General features: G+C 44.3%; 1 protein-coding gene across 4 annotated transcripts in view; it reads left to right on the top strand.

Moving 5' to 3' along the window:
* The first annotated feature begins 3,846 nt into the window (after positions 1–3,846).
* LOC132388304 (gastrula zinc finger protein XlCGF8.2DB-like) overlaps positions 3,847–10,989 on the top strand; it is a 44,680-nt gene continuing 37,537 nt past the window's right edge. For 3 of the 4 annotated variants that reach the window (XR_009510206.1, XR_009510207.1, XM_059960645.1), the window contains exons 1-2: positions 3,847–4,111; positions 7,045–7,195. The gene's annotated coding sequence lies outside the window, so the exon portion shown is untranslated. The remainder of the gene's footprint in view (positions 4,112–7,044; positions 7,196–10,989) is intronic. The other variant, XM_059960646.1, reaches the window with a different exon arrangement.

The raw sequence follows: 10,989 nt of genomic DNA, 5'->3' as shown, positions 1-10,989 counted from the left end.
AATTTACAAAAATCTAAAATAGATGGTGGACTTGCTCTCCTAATTTAAGACTGTATTATTGGGCTGTGAATATTAGACAATTATGTTTTTGGTTATATTGGCTTAATAAGAAACAAAAACCATTATGGGTTCATTTGCAATTAAAAGCTGTTAAACAATTTCATTTAACTTCAAGATTAGGAGCTCCATAAGCTTTACAGCTCTCTAAAATTCCAAATTTAAATCTTTACCCGGTTATTAAACTATTCAAACGGATTTGGGTTCAGTTACGTAATTTTTTAAATTTGAAACAATTCAGTTGTCTAGATTTCTATAAATAAACTTTTCCTTTAAACCTTCAACAACTGACCCCATTTTTCTCCTATGGAAAAAAATAAAGGGATCCGTTCTTTTACAGATTCATTTTGTGATGGTCGATTGATGACCTTTGAAGAGTTAATTAACAAATTTTCTCTCGCTCATACATATTTTTTGGAATATGTTCAGTTTCGACATTTTTGACAAAAATGCTTACTTAAGTTTCCATATTTACAAGAATCTGATTTGTTAGATACCATTTTGAAATTGAATCCCTTAGAGAAAGTTTCCATTGGCAGAATGTATAACTTATTTTTGTTACAAATGAGAACATATCACTAAAGATTAAAGAAGATTGGGAGAGAGAACTTACTATGACCTTTGTTAATGAAGATTGGCTTCGAGTTTTGAAAAACGGAAATTCTTCTATGTGTGTCAACCATTGTTTAATTCAATTTAAAACTGTTCACTGTTATTATTTAACAAAGGAGAGACTATCTAAAATACTTCGTAGTATAGACAAATGCTGTGATAGATGTAAAACTGAAGTAGCTACTTTGTCACATTAGTTCCGGCATGTTCATCATTAAAATCGTTTTGGAAATCTTTATTTCTAACAAGTTCTAAAGCTCTGAAAATGAATTTACAACCTAATAGGTTGACTGTTCTATTTGGTATAGTTCCACATCATATTCAGGGTATTTCATCTTCAGATCCAGTTGTAATTGCATTTGTTGCACTATTGACAAGAAGGGCCATTTTATTAAAACACAAAGATACTTCTTCCCTTGCATTAATTGAATGGTTTTCTCAAGGAATCTTATGTCTTAGTTTGAAAAAAAATTAGGAGAACTTTTGATCCTCGATTCGATTTTGAGAGAAGATGGGGTTCTTTGCCAAATATTATCATTTAATTTGAATTATGCTATATGGTTTCCTTATTTTTTTATAATTATGAAATGGCGGTTGATGATTCTATTTTCATATGTAGATGATGGTTAAACGTATTGCTCCGGGGGGTTGATTCCTAATGGGATTTTTCCCTTTTTTGTTGTTAGTGGGTTTTTCCCCTAGTTAGATGGGGTTCTTTTTTTCCTATATATAATTTCCATTTTTATATTTTACGATTAGTTTTTTTTCTTCAGCTTTATTAATTTTATACATATTAATCCATTGAAGTCTTGTTTCATTCTATAGCTGTAGAAGATTATGTACTGGTAAAAAAGATTATAAAAATGAAAAATGAAAATGACAAAACAACAATGTAACAAAGCATTATAGCTGCAGAGAAAGTGCAGTGCAGATAGACATGTGGTGCAGGGTCACGTCGAGTTACATTGTGAGGCCGAGTCCATTTTATCATCCATTTCGATTATGACCACAGACAGGAAGCCGTCCTTGAGCCGGGTAGTTCGCGCTTTAAGGCTTTTGTATCTCTCCCCCGATGGGGGAGCGTGTTTGCAGCGAGAATGTCCAGGTTGTGAGGGTCCTTGACTACATGGCCTGGTTCTCTGAGGGAGGGAAAGTGTAGGAAGAGTCCATGGAGTGGAGGCTTGTTTCCCCGATGTTCTCTGCTCTCCAAAGTTCTCTGCAGTTCCTTGCAGTCATGGGCAGAGCAGTAGCCATACGAAGGCGTGAAGTATCGACAAGAAGCTCAGAGACCTCGGTCTTCACCCTGCCTTGTGTAGCTGGATCCTGGACTTGCTGTCAGATCGCCGGCAGGTGTTAAGTGTGGGCTCGCTCACCTCTCTCTCTCTCTCTCTCTCTCTCTCTCTCTCCTCTCTCTCTCTCTCTCTCTCTGACCCTCAGCACACATACCCCACAGGGTTGTCTTCTTGCCCCCTCCTTTACTCTGTGCACCCATGAGTTGTGTCGCCACCCACAGCTCCAATCTGCTAACTAAATTTGCTGACGGCACTACACTGACTGGCCTAATCTCAAATAATAACGAGGCAGCCGACAGAGAAGAAGTCATCACCCGACACAGTGGTGTCAAGAAAACAACCTCTCCCTCATTGTGACAAAAACAAAGGAGATGTTTGTGGATTACAGGAGGAATGGAGACAGGGAACAAATTCAACATTTCCAAGTCTGTTATTGACACATCTTATTATTGATCATGGCACAATGTATTTTATATATCGTTAATGATTTAAAACATATTTACAGATTGTTACTGACAAAGAATCGTATAACTTGTGTTCCGTGTGTTATCTGAATGTACTTGCCTGTGATGCTGCCGTAAGTCAATGTTTCTCTGTACCTGTACCTTCCCGTACTTGGCAATAAATTCAACAGGACCTGAGAGATCTCAGTGAGATTTGATTAGTGATGATCATCTTGGCAGCTCGGTAGGTCGAATGTATGCGACAGTACACTGTTAAATGCAAAACCCTGAACAGTGTCGATGATCAGAGGGATCTCAGACTCCAAGGAGGCGGGGCGATGACGTCAGTCACAGGCTGACAGAGAGAGAGAGAGAGAGAGAGAGAGAGAGAGAGAGGGGGGGGAGAGGGAGAGAGGGAGAGAGAGAGAGAGGGAGAGAGAGCGAGAGAGAGAGAGAGAGCGAGAGAGAGAGAGAGAGAGAGAGAGAGAGAGAGAGAGAGAGAGAGAGACTGGAAAAGCTGATCGCTTCAGTTAGTCGCAGCTGAGGCTTGGAACTCTCCTATGCCCACAAGAGTGGGTTGATCATCGGTACACGGAAACACAACGAATGTGTGTGGCTGTCACTTCGTATAATCCATAGGAGTGCGGTTTGGAATATGTTGTGTTAACCTTTGCCGGGGTATGTTGTGTGGTAACCCCTGGAAGACGGTATTCCTGTGACAGGTCACTTTCGCTGATAACTCGTATGTGGACGGATTCAGCGGATAAGAACTTCGTCGACGGTTATTTTGAAGTAACGGCCTTTTCTCTACGTTTCACCCTGGATTACAAATATCTCTCCCCCATCATTTATTCCGTAGATTACTGAACTTTCCTACTTTACCATCTCAAGACTCTGAGCTTTGTTCCCTCAGGCTCGAAAGTTTTGGGATTTATATTGACACATATATACACCGAACACTGTCAACTTTCCTTTATTTCATTAAGTTACTATACACTAATAAAGAGAATGTTTTTAACACAAAAAAACAGACTCCTGTGTGAACTCTATTGCTGCTGGTTCGTTTCTAAAACGTTTCAGTTCGTAACACAGTTTTATAAAACTAGTTAGACCATATCTGGAGTGTTTCATACAGTTCTGGTCGCCCCCATTCTCGGAAGGATGTCGGGGCTTTGGAGAGGGCACAGAAGAGGATTACCAGGACCCTGCCTGGATTAGAGGGCATGAGCTATAACGAGAGGCTGGACAAACTTGTGTTGTTTTCTCCAGAGCGGCGCAGGCTGGGGTGAGACTGGATGGACGTTTACAAGATTACGAGAGGAATAGATAGAGTGGACAGACGATATATTTTTCCTGGGGGTTGAAATGTCTAATACATTTAAGGTGAGAGGAGATGTGAGCGGCAAATTTGCTTCTTTCCACAGACTAATGAGTAGCTGGAGTCTCTGCCTGGGGGGGGGGGGATCCACCAATCCCGACACGTGATCCCGTTTGCCCCTCCCATTTAACCGCAGATGCCGCGCGTCTGTTCCCGGGCCCCGCCTCCCGATGATGTAACAATCTCTCCGCGCATGTTCACAGTCTCCGGGTGGACGGTGTTATCCTCTCCGCTCAGAGCTGAAGTTGGTCGGCTGTGTGATCGGGAAAGATTTTCGTCTCTTCCGTCGGGATCACTGTCTGGAGTCCGAAGATATCACTTTCCCATCGGTAAGTACTGAGCCGGATCCGAGCGGGGAGATCCGATGTTGGCCGTGAGCACCGAACTGAGGGCCAGTTAATCATTTATTTTCCAGGTATCTGGGCTCGTCAGAAATGTGTCGACTCCACTTAATCTGCATTAAACGATCCAAACTAGGAGCCCAGGCTGTCTGTTTCTGCAGAATTTAAATATAAGTCCCGCCGACAGGTCACGTGAGGCTGTGTGTTGCAGATTCGCCCCGCCCTCCGCGTTGTGACACAAGATCACGTGGTGTGATTTTGGCTACTGAGTCCCATTAATTTCCCGAACTCGTCTCGCTTCCAGAGGCTCCTCGCTTTTGTCCCTGAGAGAAATGATTAAATTAAAGACGGTACTTAAGGAGGTCCATTTAGAATGTGCTGACACAGAAAGAGCGTGCAAAGCAACTTGCAGGGCAACGTATAAACCAATTTGCAAAATTAGGATGAAACAATAGCTTGCTGATTAAAGAAGCGATACGGGTAACGGGAAGACATGCTTGACGGTTGAACAATAACGGTGTTAATGCGCTGAGGCTGATAAGTGGGCCAAAGGGTAATCACATTTGTAATTTTGTAATGAGATTAAGGAAGAATGTCTGCACCTCACATGGGTGCAACTCACAAAGTCGTAAACAAGTAGGGTATAAAAAACTGTGCAAAGTGTAATTCGGCACTCAATCTAGCAGCAGCTGGTTGGGTCCGATTCTGCAGACTCGAAAAATAAAGTTTACCGTTCTGCAAATTGCTGAGACTCAGTGTGTTTCTGACAACGTGGGGGCTCGTCCGGGATCCACACTCCGGCCGCGGTGGACACGAGGAAGGACATCGGAGACGGTGCACCCCGCCGAGTTTGGCGGTCCCTGACTCCTTGCTCGTCGCTCCGACGCGGCTTGAGCGAGTGATATCCGGACAGCGCAGAGCGGTAAACGGGGAAAAGGGGACAGTACCTGGTACTGGAAGTCCCCAGGACGCACCGGGTAAGTGCCTACTATTATAGTAGAAGGGTGCGGGAATAAGTAAGGACGGAGAAGACCGGGATCGCTACCCGGGGGTCCTCCTGATAAAGTTTACCGTTCTGCAAATTGCTGAGGCTCAGTGTGTTTCTGATCGTTGTCAGAAACACACTGAGTCTCAGCAATTTGCAGAACGGTAAACTTTATTTTTCGAGTCTGCAGAGTCGGACCCAACCAGCTCCTGCTAGATTGAGTGCCGAATTACACTTTGCACAGTTTTTTATACCCTACTTGTTTACGACTTTGTGAGTTGCACCCATGTGAGGTGCAGACATTCTTCCTTAATCTCATTACAAAATTACAAATGTGATTACCCTTTGGCCCACTTATCAGCCTCAGCGCATTAACACCGTTATTGTTCAACCGTCAAGCATGTTTTCCCGTTACCCGTATCGCTTCTTTAATCAGCAAGCTATTGTTTCATCCTGATTTTGCAAATTGGTTTATACGTTGCCCTGCAAGTTGCTTTGCACGCTCTTTCTGTGTCAGCACATTCTAAATGGACTCCTTAAGTACCGTCTTTAATTTAATCATTTCTCTCAATGTCCTGGAGCTTTATGGCTGTTGTGTCTTCTCCCGGACTGGGGTGGGTGAGAAAGGAGAACGTCCCAGGTTGTGGGAATCTTTTATATCACTGCCTGCTTTACCGAGGACTGATCTGGATCCAAAAGACTGTGCAGTTCCTCTCAGTCACGGGCGGAGCAGTTACCATGCAAAGCGTGAAGTGTCCGGATGGGAAATTCTATAGTGTGTTGATAAAAATTTGGTGAGGATCAAAGTATATATGACAAAGTGCTTGTTGTTTCTTCTATCATTGTCATTTTTGTATAATTAATTCAGTAGCTGCGGTGTGTTCTGACGTCTCCGGACCGGCTTTTCCATGTTTACAACAGTAGAAATAGACCCGTGAGTCTGGTGTTCAAACTGTGTGAGAGGACCCCTCACTGTCACCAGTCTGTCACTCGGTGGAAATCAGGCAGAATCTCAAGTTGCACTAAAAACAAAATGTTAGAAGTCATTCTGACAAAACGTCATTAACCTGAATTGTAAAGTTTGTTCCCCTCCCCGTAGCTGTTCCTTACCTGCTGAGTGTTTCTGGTAATTCCACTTTCTTTTTATTACATTTAACCTGGAAATGGAAATGACTCGATCTGTGATAGTAGAACAGTAAAGAAAGCAGAACTTTTCCCTGTCAATTATCCTGCAACCAGTTTGTCTGTTATTGCTGGAAATGTGTTCAGTACAGTTATTGCTAACGAGGTTCACATGAATAATCTCAGGAGTGATAGAGATGGTTCTGGACCTGGAGTTCAGAGGGACGGTGGGGGTGGTGGAGGGATGTATGGTTAAGTAAACCTACCAAATGCTGAAAAGCCTGGATACTGTGGACATGGAGACAATGTTTCCATTAGGCGGAGAGTCAGTGATCTGACAGCACAGTCTCAGAATAATGATGCTTCCAGTTAAAATTCAGTTGAGAATTTTTTTTTGCCATTAGGTGTCCGAAGTGTGGAATTTGTTGCCAGAGAGGTTGGCTGAGGCTGCGATTTGGGTATATTTATGACAGAGATTAATATATTCATGATTGCTAAGTAGCTTCAGGGTTACAGGAGGAAGGCAGGAATATAGTGTGGGAATAAAAATCAGCCGTGTTTGAGTGGTGGATCAGATCAGATGGATCAAATCACCTAATTCTGTTCCTTATGTCTTACCATAACTGAATGATGGCTCCTTCTTATCCCATATTCTTTTGTGTCATGTGAGGGACAATAAAAGATTGTTCACTGAGATCATTATATCTGCCTTCAACGTTTAAATTTCAGTGAGTTTTGTTCCTAGTAACATTAAGCAGAAATGTTTGGTCCTCCTTTGTATTGTTAATGTGCTTCATTATCTTTGATGTTAAAGTTAGACCTGCAGTGAGAGATTTATTGGAAGAAAACCCAGGACTGAAGACGAGGGAACAGCAACAAGTGAACCAGCCCGAGGACTGAGAGCATCAACTGGAGAGAACCCATCTGACTCGGAGATTCCAGTGATTCAGTCAGGAGAAAGTTTGGTGAGTCTCATTTACTCAAACACTGGTCCTTTAGACATTACATACCTGTACAAGGGAAGGTAGGAAACAGCTGGAGTGAGACTGTATGTGCTCTGAAGAACCAGTTATGCCTCTGTCAGACCCAGTTGCAATCACTCCAGGTCTGGTACTGTTCTTCCAGCAGGCCAGCCCTTTGAAACCAATCCCATTCTGTGGAAGTCAAATCCGGAGAGAGTCTCTCAGAGACTGTATTAGTACAAACTCTTTATTCCAAGTATCTGGGGCTTACTCAGTTAGTCACTCAAACAGGAACAGTCAATGACTGTTCCCACCCAATCCACTAACTGACTAGCAATTCCCCTTCACCACAGATATATCCATCCAGATACTCCCCACACTAGACAGGCTGGAACCAAATTTATTTACTACATGACAGGCTGGAGCCCTAAAGACAAATGACAAAATAGTCATAATGGCTTACACACACAGAACAGACTGAAACTGTCCTATCTCTGCGCATGATCACACAAGGTGATGAGAGTCCTGAAACCCTAGCTAGCTACCCTCAAGAAGAAATATGGCTCAGCATGGCTTAGTCCATCTGTTGATCATCAGCAGTTTCTTTCAGAAAAACAGGCTGTTATTTTTTAACGGTGTTAAACTGTACTTCATTATTCCCTCCTTTTTGATCATTACATGAGCAACAAAACAGTAATTTTTTACAGAGAAAGCAACCAAGTACAGCTTTGACTTCTCAGTGGGAAAAACAGCATACATCAGTAATTATAACAATGATACGGACAACTATTAGGACATAATGCAATATCATGCTCAACATATTACAAACAGGCCTTCGAAGATCACTTTTTCGACCCTTCCGTGAACCCGTGTAAATCCTGCCCTACTTTCTTGATGCTGTCAATCTCCTAGGCAGTGTGCTCGGAGAGGGATGTAGTGTTATTAGACATATCAGGGATAAAGGTGCAGCATTCAGTGTCAATAATAGCACAAGCTCCCCCTTCTCAGCTGGGATAAAATCTAAAGCCGTATGATTCTATACGACTGTTTGCCAGATTGCAATCTTTTCAGTGGGTATTTCTGTTACTTGGGCCTGTGTTTCTGTCAGGGCCCCTGCAGTATTGTGGCCAGCTCCTCAAGTGCTGTAGCCAAATTAATTATCTCCTGTGAATTCCCGGCTACGCCATAGGAGAGAAAAACTATCATCAAAGATCGCTCAGTCTCAGTTATTCCTCTCCGCTGCTGGGCACCTGCAGTTATGGCCAGGAAGCATGTTTCCCAGTGTAGGAAGTTCTGTTTGGTGGGGGCCTGAGATACATCTGTCAAAACACTGTGAATGTCAGGGCCCCTAGTTCTACCCATTTGGCATAAGTGTGACAGAGACAGGAAAATCTTAACTGGATGCTGGGGTGAGCCCTCTCAAAGACATAAACACAAACACCACTGTTACGCACCTGTAACGGTTTAAATGAACCAGCAGCTATAGACAACACCTGGATTCGAGTTTTGATGTTAAAAGCGCTGTCTTTATTAGTATCTACTTTTATAACAACTTAAGCAAAATAATCTAAAGTTAAAGGTGTTATGAGTACACATATGTGTAACTATAACTCCCAAACCACTGAGCTCAGGGAATACCAAGCTTAAAGTCTTGAGATGGTGAAGCATGAAAGTTCAGGTAAGCCATGGAATAAATGACGAGAGAGATAATTTTAATCCAAGGTGAATGTCGAGAGAAGGCAACTACATTGAATTCCACAAATTCCACGGTGGTAAAACAGGATAACTGTCGCTGTAGGTCTTATCCATTGTTGTTCTAAATCCACATATGAAATATCGCCAAAATTAGCTTATCTCAGGGATAAGTCTTGAAAGGGAATGAACACCTAAGCAAGGGTTAACGCACGGCTAGATTCCTCAAGGTACTCCCAATCCAGATCCAACACACAAAGTATTACTGACAGTGATTTCCACAGAATATCCCTTCTCACAAGTGTTTACCACAGAGCACACCCGAATCCTGCTAAGGGTTAACAAAAGTGGTAGCCATGAGATACTCCAACAAAATCCCCATTTGGATTATACGAATTATCACCAACAGTGATTGGTCACAGGGGTACCTCTTCAAGTGAATTACCACCCCCATGCAAGGGTTAGCACAAGTGGTCCTCACAGGACACTCCCAAACCAACAGATCCACTCCAATGGATCAAACAAAGTGACAATCACACATTCGGTATACAATGGATGAATAATCCTTCCTTCAATGAAACAAACTGGGAAGTGTAAACACGCTGTGTGGTCAAATAGTTCCAGCGTGCGTTCGTGTTCTCTCTCTCTCCCCCTCTCTCTCCCCCTCTCTCTCCCCCTCTCTCTCCCCCTCTCTCTCCCCCTCTCTCTCCCCCTCTCTCCCCCTCTCTCTCTCCCCCTCTCTCTCCCCCTCTCTCTCCCCCTCTCTCTCCCCCTCTCTCTCCCCCTCTCTCCCCCCCTCTCTCCCCCCCTCTCTCCCCCCTCTCTCCCCCCTCTCTCCCCCCTCTCTCCCCCCCTCTCTCCCCCCCTCTCTCTCCCCCTCTCTCCCCCCCTCTCTCCCCCCTCTCTCCCCCCCTCTCTCCCCCCCTCTCTCCCCCCCTCTCTCCCCCCCTCTCTCCCCCCCTCTCTCCCTCCCCCTTTCCCTCCCCCTCTCCCTCCCCCTCTCTCTCCCAATATCTAATTTTGCTGGTAGGCTTTCTGGGAGCAATGGTGCACAAGGTCTTGGTCCCCAGGATATCCTCATGGGCCATCCATGAATGTTTTGAACAGGTGACAACCCCGCTTTCCCCTATGGGGTAACCCTCGTGGAATAGGGCTAACGGTAGGCCCTTCAACCAAGTGAGTCCAGCCTCCGCCGTTAGTTTGGCCAATTTACTCTTCAGAGTGTCATTGGCTCTTTCCACTCTGCCAGCGGCCCGTGGGTGGTGTACACAGTGGAATTGTTGCTTGATAGCTAGTTCGTTACATACCCCTTTGTATACTTTCACCACAAAGTGTGGGCCATTGGTAATTCAATAAAATCAAATTGTAGACAGAAAAACGTCCACCTGTCAAGGGACTCGTACCCGCTGTGCAGGGTGCAGGTTAGCTACCATTCCCTCCTTTCCCAGGGGTGTTAAATCATGTATATAATCAGCCAATATTGGTAAAAACTGTGCAGGAACACAAACCTCTCCCACTGGGGTAATCCAAAAAGCTAGGTCAGGGTCTTTCTGGCACCCCCATCTGGGACCACAGTTTGCGCTCTTCCTCAGAGGCGTCCCCCTGAAAATTATGTACCTCCCACATGTCTGGCAAACCCGATCTGCTTGAGTCATGGAGGGTTGCTTGACGGGGAACCCGAGGAGGCTGCAACTACTGAGGATTGTGCCGCACTTTTCACTGTTTGATCTGCTAGAGCATTGTGTTTAGTGACACAGTCGGACATGCGTGTGTGGGCCGCACATTTCATAATAGCCAAAACTCGAGGTAGCTGCAGAGCGGTGAGTAAGTTGTTTACAAAGGTGGCATTACTAATGGGGTGGCCAGAGGAAGTCAGGAATCTCCATGTTCCCAGAGAGCCCCGTAGTCATGTACAATCCCAAATGCATAACGGGAGTCTGTGTAAACGTTCCCACTTTAGTCTGTTGCCCCAGCAACAGAGCACGAGTCAGAGCAAACAGCTCAGCCTTCTGGGCGGAGTCAGATGCTTCAAAAGAAGCTTGCTGAACAATTTCACTGTCTGTCACTATCGCATAGCCAGAATATCGTTTCCCTGCTGGATCTAC

Source organism: Hypanus sabinus, unplaced genomic scaffold, assembly GCF_030144855.1.
Source record: "Hypanus sabinus isolate sHypSab1 unplaced genomic scaffold, sHypSab1.hap1 scaffold_294, whole genome shotgun sequence".
NCBI classification, from domain to species: Eukaryota; Metazoa; Chordata; class Chondrichthyes; order Myliobatiformes; family Dasyatidae; genus Hypanus; species Hypanus sabinus.
The sequence above is the reverse complement of the archived record's forward strand: the minus strand, read 5'-3'. Positions and strand labels throughout refer to the sequence as shown.